Here is an 8156-nt window from a genome sequence, read left to right on the forward strand (position 1 = left end):
AAATATGGTGCACTAATACTGAATATTAAGAAACTATGTTTATCAGAAGAAATCCATAAACTAGGAACCCCGAGGGAGAAACAGGAAGTGGTTTATTCCTGGCAAGTCAAACTACTGTCAACACTTTTGACTATCTCTTGTCCTCTGACTTAAATGACTACAGTATAATGCCTTCAGACAGACAGACCATGGAATATAAGCACCTCCCCCCCCCCAGACCATCAGCCCTACTCCCTACTTCAAGCCCTTACAGCTTTTATCCAAGGGAGCAACATTTTGGAAGATGAAACCTGGTCATTTCCTCTACAGGTATGCTGACACCCATTTAGTTGTTACCTAGTGAATATCCAAAAAGAAATCTTTCTTTATTTAAGTTTTTAGCATTTTCAAAGAGTATATTATCAGAAACTAATATGGCTTTATCAATGGAAATAAAATTATGAAGATGTTATCACCTTCCTTGCTTTAATATCCTATGGATAATAGTATTTTTTTTTTCCATCTGACATGCTGGTTTAACTCTGTCTCTCTTCTCTCTGTATTATTCTCTGTGTGTGTGTGTGTCTTATTCTCTCTCTCTCTCTCTCTCTCTCTCTCTCTCTCTCTCTCTCTCTCTCTCTCTCTCTCTCTCTCTGTCTCTCTCTTTCTCTCCCCTTTCCTTTCCTCCCTCCCTCTCTATCTCTATGTGTATATGAAGGTAGTATCTATATTCTCAGAAATTTCCTAGAAAGTACTATCACCTTTCCCAGATTGTTACATATTTATCCTTTTTTTTTTTTTTAAAGCATTTGGGGTTAAGTAACTTGCTCAAGATTACACGGCCAGTTATTTTTGTGTGGGTGCATATTTATCCTTTTCAAAGATAGTTCTAGCTTAGATGATTTCTTAAGATTCCTTTTATATCTTTGGTCAATATTAATTATTAAAAATAACTTATATTCTTCCTGAAATCTGTTGATATTGTACCCTTCAACAAAAATGCTGAATTGTCAATTGGGTCATGGTTCCTGGAAACCTGCATGCTTATTCAGTCCAAGTCCCCATATGTAACAATGAAAAATACACACACACACACACACACACACACACACACACACACATATATATATATATATATATATATATATAGGGAGAGAGAGAGAGAGAGAGAGAGAGAGAGAGAGAGAGAGAGAGAGAGAGAGAGAGAAACTTTGTTTTCTTCTGCCTGGAGCTTAAATCAGATGCATTCTCCATTATGAAATGTTTCCTTATACTTGCAGCTGGAAGTCTTCATTTTCTCCTCAAATAACCTTTGAGAATTTCTTGACCCTTTGTCCCTTTAATTATACTAATCCTTCTACATGCCATATTTCTAATAGACTTAAAGCTCCTTAAGTGTAGAGAGTATGGGCTTTCCCCCCCATATACAAATATTAAATCACATTTTTATGTGTGTGTATACATCTACCTGTCTCTATCTATCTATCTATCAAAATGTCTTAATAAATAGCCACTGAAACTGAATAATTTTCCTGACTACAGATTTCTGCCAGCATCATTGTTTGAGCTCTCTGATTCCAAAAAACACATTCAACTCTAATATTACAGAGGCAACATGATGGTAGGATAGAGGACCAACCTCAGAGCCGAGGAACCTTATGTTTAACTCCCTCTTCTAATCCCTACTAGTTGTGTAACTTTGAATAGGAGACTTAATGATTTAGTAGTCTAGGCAACTCTTGAAGACTATAAGTTGAGGAGAAAATTCCAACATACATTGGTGGAAGGAATACCCTGTGTCAGTGAAAGCACTGGCTCAGTCTCTATTGTAATGATAAGGAAAAATCTGATTGTTTTAATAAAAAAACAAGAGATTTTCTCTGTGTTCCTTAGTGATTGAGAGAGAGAGAGAGCGCTGTGTTCACTAACTAAAGAATCAAGAAATTCAGAGATATTTTTACAAAGGGATTCATTTCATTATTTACTGCATTTGCCACTAGTATTATTTACTTTACTATCATAAATATTGAATATTCTACTTAAGATATTTATTTGCTTTTTATATAATGTAGGCACTTCAGTTTCAATAAATCTCAGAGGTCTTGAGTTGTCTATAGCCAATAACAAGGTCTCAAGAGCTCTTTAAACATTGAGTATAGATTTTGTGTGCTAGACAATCCTAAAATCTAATCCCATTACTGACTGATTGATCAATAGTATAAACATTAGGTCCTTAGACATATCTTGCAGAATTAAAGCAAGTACAGTTTCAGTGATTTGGGTCTAAAGTCTTAGGAAATATGTAATTTCATTTGCATTATGTGTTCAAGGGAAGAATTCAACATGCGAAGTTATTGTTATTTGTTCATAATCAAATGAAATGAACAACTTAAGCATATTACAATAAAGTATGCCATGTGTTATCTTTATTGATTAAATCACTATCAACCAATTGATGAACCAATAATAAATACCAGAATAGTCAGTAATTCTCTGGTTAGTATAATCATTTTCATAATGATTTTATTATATTGGTAATGCTACGCTTTATGCCCCATAGTTTCATTCTAACTGCTGCCTAACCCTTTTACTATTTAGGTTATCAGTTTTACAATCTTTTTTCTTTCTATTCTTGAAAATAAAAAAAAGCCATATTTCTTTTGCTAAGGTGTTATTCTTTACATTAACACAATTATCAACCAGCAAAAAAAGAGCACCTGGAAATCTTCTTGAACTTTAATTTACTTATTTTGTAACAGGAACTGAAATGATTTTCATGCTTAATACTCTGTCAAAGGATTTATGATCTTATTAATGTAGGTGCTGTATTTGCTCTCGCATTGTCAAATAGAATTCATTCATACTTCTTCATCTTGTACAATTCTTGTCCATGTTCTGTTAATCTCCAACAGGGTAGGGGAATCTAGCATGCTGGAAGCCCTTATTTCAATCTCTTGGCATTACATGGATATCAAAAGATCAGGTGGGTAGTCCATTAGTTGTGTCCTTGCTCTAATTCCATGAATGTACCTTCTTTTTGCTGGTAATAGATTTCTCAGATGCTCTTCCTTATTTCAAATACATTGCATCCTTTTCTTTTTAAAGTGATACTTATCTTCTGTGATTCAAAGACTGTATGTAGTATTTGATGAGTCATAGTCATGCAATCTCAATAAAAGGATATTGGTGTTCAAAAGATGGTCCTTTGCTTTAGGTAGAAATTTGCTGTTAAAATAAATAGGCAATTTCCCAGAGATGTTCTTGCCCCTTATCCTTCTAGTTCAATTTTGGGTTCATGTCACTTTCCATTTCAAATATCTGTCCAAGATAAGCATATTGATAAACCGGCTCAATGGATGGTCTTCCTAACTGCACAGTATAACTTAAACAATAAGGATTGGTCATCAACTTGAATTTTCTTGGGCAGAGACTGAGATTGAACTTTTTTGACCCAGCATGGATCCCCTCAACTTTTCTGGCCCTTAATGCAATTCACATTAAAATATGTGTAATTGGGGATGGAGCCAAGATGGCACAATAGAAATAGGACCTCTTTGGAGCTCTGGCTCTGGCCCCCTCTAACACAGGTAAAAAAATGACTCTAAACAAATTTTAGAGCTACAGAACCCACAAAGTGACAGAGAGAAACAAATTTCCTACTAAAGGTAGCCTGGCAGACTGACAGGAAAGGTCTATCACACAGAGCTGGGAGCCAAGCACAGGCCCATGTGAGCAGTGCAGTTCTGAACCCAGGGTGGGCCTTATCAGTAGCTGCTGGAGCAGACTTCAGGAGAGTGAATCAGCAACAACTGTAGTGGTTTCCAGACTTCTCAACCCATAAACTCCAAAAAGAAAGTAAAAGGTCAGTTTGGAACTCTTTCAGAACTGGGTAGAGAAGAACGTGGTCTGGCCCCTGCCCCTGGCCATGGGGTAAGAAGTGGAGCTGCAATTGCTGTCATGTGGCTGCTTCCAGAACTCCTGGCCTGCAGAATGTAGGGGGACTAAGCCACCATTCAGAAGGTAATCACTCTTGCTTTAACCTGCTTGAGTCTGGATCTTGGTCTTGGGTGGTGGTCCTGGGGTGTGTGAACAGTGTGCCAGAGCTTGTGGGGGCTGCAGAGAGGGTGCCATCCTAATAGCTCTGGCAGCTGCAAAAGCCCCAGCAATTTGGGACATAGCTCTCTGCAATCTGGGAGCAGAATTCTACTGTGGCAAAAGAGCTCAAAAATCAAGTAATTGTCTGGCAATATGAGCAAGTAGAGAAAGCACAAAGAAACCATAGAATTCTTTTTGGGGAAAAAAAGGATCAAAGCATAGAACAGTAGGAAGACAACTAAGTCAGAATTCCTGCATCAAAACATTCCAAGAAAAATATGAACTTTTTACAGGCCATGGAGGAACTCAAGAAGGATTTTGAAAATCAAGTAAGAGAAGTGGAGGAAAAATTGGGAATAGAAATGAGAATGATGCAAGAAAATCATGAAAAGGGAGTCAACAGCCTGCTAAAGGAGACCTCCCCCCAAAATACCTAAGAAAATAATACCTTAAAAAATAGACTAACCCAAATGGCAAAAGAGACCCAAAAAGCCAATGAGGAGAAGAATGCCTTAAAAAGCTAAATTGCCCAGATAGAAAAAGAATTTCAAAAACTCACTGAAAAGAATAATTCCTTCAAAATTAGATTGGAGCAAATGGAAGCTAATGACTTTACAAGAAATCAAGACACTATAAAACAGATCCAAACAAATGAAAAAAAAAAATTGAAGGCAATGTGGAATATCTCATTGGAAAAACCATTGACTTGGAAAGTAGATCCAGGAGAAATAATGCTATAAATTATTGGACTACCTGAAAGCCATAATCAAAAAAGAGCCTAGACAACATCTTTCAAGAAATTATCGAGCAAAATTGCCCTGATATTCTAGAATCATAGGGCAAAATAGAAATTGAAAGAATTCACTGATCACCTCTTGAAAAAGATCCCACTGCTAGGTGGTACAGTGAATATAGCACTGGCCCTGGAGTTAGGAGGACCTGAGTTCAAATCCAGCCTCAGACACTTAACAAAAGAAAAAATAGCCATGTGACCTTGGGCAAGTCACAGCCCCAATTACCCTCCAAAAAGAAAAAAAAGATCCACAAAAGAAAACTCCTACAGATATTATAGCCAAATCCCAGAGTTCCCTGGTCAAGGAGAAAAATACTGCAAGCTGTCAGGAAGAAACAAGTTGAGTATTGTGGAAACACAATCAGGATAACACAATACCTAGGAGCGTCTATGTTAAGGGATCAAAGGGCTTAGAATATGATATTCTGGAGATCAAAGGGGCTAGGGCTAACACCAAGAATCACCCTACCCAGCAAAAATGAGGATAATGCTTTAGGGAAAATATGGTCATTAAATGAAATAGAGGATTTTCAAGCAATCTTGATGAAAAAAATAGAGCTGAACAGAAAATTTGACTTTCAGATACAAGAAGCAAGAGAAGCATGAGAAGGTAAACAGGAAAAAAGAAATCATAAGGAACTTACTGAAATTGAACTATTTACATTCCTACATGGACAAACTATAGTTGTAACTCAAGACTTTTCTCAATATGAGGAGAGTTGAAGGGAATATATATGTATATATATATATATATATATATATATATATATATATATATATATGTATGTATACGAGGGTGTGTGTGTGTATAAATATATATATATATGTGTGTGTGTGTGTATGTGCAAATGCATGTACATGTATACATAGAGGGCACAGGATAAGTTGAATATGAAGGGATGATATCTAAAAAAATAAAATTAAGAGATGAGAGAGGAATATATTGGAAAAAGGAGAAAGGGAGAGATAGATTAGGGTAAATTATCTCATATAAAAGAGGCAAAAGAAAACTGTTACAATGTAGGGGAAGAGCAGGAAGGTGAAAGGGAATGGGTCAAACTTACTCTCACTGAATTTGGCCTAAGGAGGGAATAACATACACACTCAGTTGGGTATCTTACTCTAAAGGAAAACAGGGGGGAAGCGGATAATAGGGGTGATGATAGAAGGGAAGGCAGATTGAGGGAGAGGGTAGGTAGAAGTAAACACTTTTGAAAAGGGACAGGGTCAAGGAGAAAACAGAATAAGTGGGGGGGGGCAGGATAGAATGGAGGGAAATGTTTTGTGTAACTACACATGTACAACCTATATTGAATTGCTTATCTTCCCAGTTGGGGTGGGTGATGAGGGCAGACGGGGAAAAAATCTGGAACTCAAAGTTTCAAAAACAAAAGTTTAAAAATATTGTTGTTGCTTTTTACATGCAACTGGGAAATAAGATATACAGGCACTGGGGTACAGAAATCCATCTTGCCCTACTAGAAAGTTGGGGAGTGGAAGCAGTGAGGGAGGACATAAGGGAGAACAGATTGGGGGAAGGGGTATTCAGTAGGCTTGCTATTTTGGGGTGGGAGGTAGGGGAAAAATGGAGAGAAAAATTTGTAAATCAAAATCTTGTGGAAATGAATGTTAAAAATTAAAAATAAATTTTTAAAATTGGAAAAAAAATATGTAGTCAGAAGTCTCTAGAAGATTTTATAATCTATATAGAACCCCTCTCCCTTGTGTTCTCAAACTATTAATAGATGATCAATGACTAATCAACTAATGTATGCAGGCTCTGTGGTATATGAATGCCTTTGGCAAGTACAATCTCTTTTTCATATGTGTCATTTAATATTAATAAACAAATGACCATTGGACAAAGTTATTCCTATTTCGGTGTCAAGGCAACTTCTATGGTTTTCATGTATATGGTACGTTTTCTTGTAGGGAGTCTTAAAGGCAACACTTTGTTCTACCAGATATATTATACATACATGTATACACATGCACATGTTTGAATATATGCATATACATGCTTTTGTATGTGTGTATATATGTGTATAAAGCATATGTACATGAATACAAGGCACTTCAATGACCTTAAACTCAACTAGTTTACATTTAATTAGGATCATACAATCATATAAAAGAAGCGTGGTCATGCTAATGTGTATAGAAACACATATACACATACAGACATAAATATACACGCATATATAAACACATACATATGAGTATGCATACATATATGTATAAAGATATGTGTGTATGCAGGTGTGCATAATAGTTTGGCCACACTTTTGATATATGTAATGTATGAACACACATTCATGCACATAGCAATCTCTTTTGTATTTGTATCCTCAACAATTAGCAGAGTGCCTAGCAAAAAATAAACACTTTATTTATCCATTCATTAATTTAAACATATTTAAGCTGTTACTGCTTCCATGTTGGCAAGCATTCATAATTAACAATAGTGATATTGAAACTATAATAAAGAATTTTTGTTTTTGTACAGAATAATGACCATTTACTAGTAAACAAACCTATTCTTCCTTAGACACATTCAACTATTCTGTGGCTGCTTAAGCCTTCTATTTTAGTTACTCTAAGATGAGAAATATTCCTGTGATTTTTTTCACCTTAGATTTCATAACAAGTCACACTGAAAAACATAGAATCATGGATAATTTATTGTCCCCATTTTTTTTATTTTTGCAATATGTATGTACATATATACAATGTGCTATATATGTATCAGAAGCGATCAGAGAAAATTAATCAATAAATAATAATAAAACTTTTCTTTGTTTAAAAAGTCCCCAAATACCTACCATATGATGGAGGTGACTCTATATTCACCAAGGCTATGCCAGAGAAGCATAAACTATGGATGGTTCTAACACATTTGAAAAGTTTCTAGTACAGTCTAGTGATATATTGTGTGTTTGTCATTCAGGGGCCAGTCTGATTAAATTCTAAGAGTTGTATTACCAAGTTATCTTTTTTATTTTTTTTTAAAACACACTCTTCACAACTATCGACTAATTATCAGATTCATTACTACCATTGTGTGAGGGAATATATTAATGAAAACATAAATCTTTGTAAAGCCAAGCATGAGCAGCTTTCCAGAGGACTGCTGTTGTGAACAGCTTCAAGGTTCTCATTACAGAGTGTAGTGAACTCTCTATTTATTCAGCAGTAAATTAAAGCAAAACATTCACAGAAACCAAAGTACAGCATTCACATTGTTATAACATAACAACTTATCACTAAAATGGCCACATAGTTTTCACCA

The 8156-nt window shown here is 35.5% G+C and overlaps 1 long non-coding RNA gene across 1 annotated transcript; it reads left to right on the forward strand.

Moving 5' to 3' along the window:
• Nucleotides 1-223: 223 nt before the first annotated feature.
• On the forward strand, nt 224-4155 carry LOC138152844 (uncharacterized). The gene is made up of 3 exons (XR_011166211.1): nt 224-309; nt 2892-2962; nt 3863-4155. It is a non-coding gene; the product is annotated as an uncharacterized lncRNA (long non-coding RNA).
• Nucleotides 4156-8156: the final 4001 nt, after the last annotated feature.

Source organism: Petaurus breviceps, unplaced genomic scaffold, assembly GCF_028583685.1.
Source record: "Petaurus breviceps papuanus isolate PSGF00001 unplaced genomic scaffold, PetGlider_PUasm1.0 90977, whole genome shotgun sequence".
NCBI classification, from domain to species: domain Eukaryota; kingdom Metazoa; phylum Chordata; class Mammalia; order Diprotodontia; family Petauridae; genus Petaurus; species Petaurus breviceps.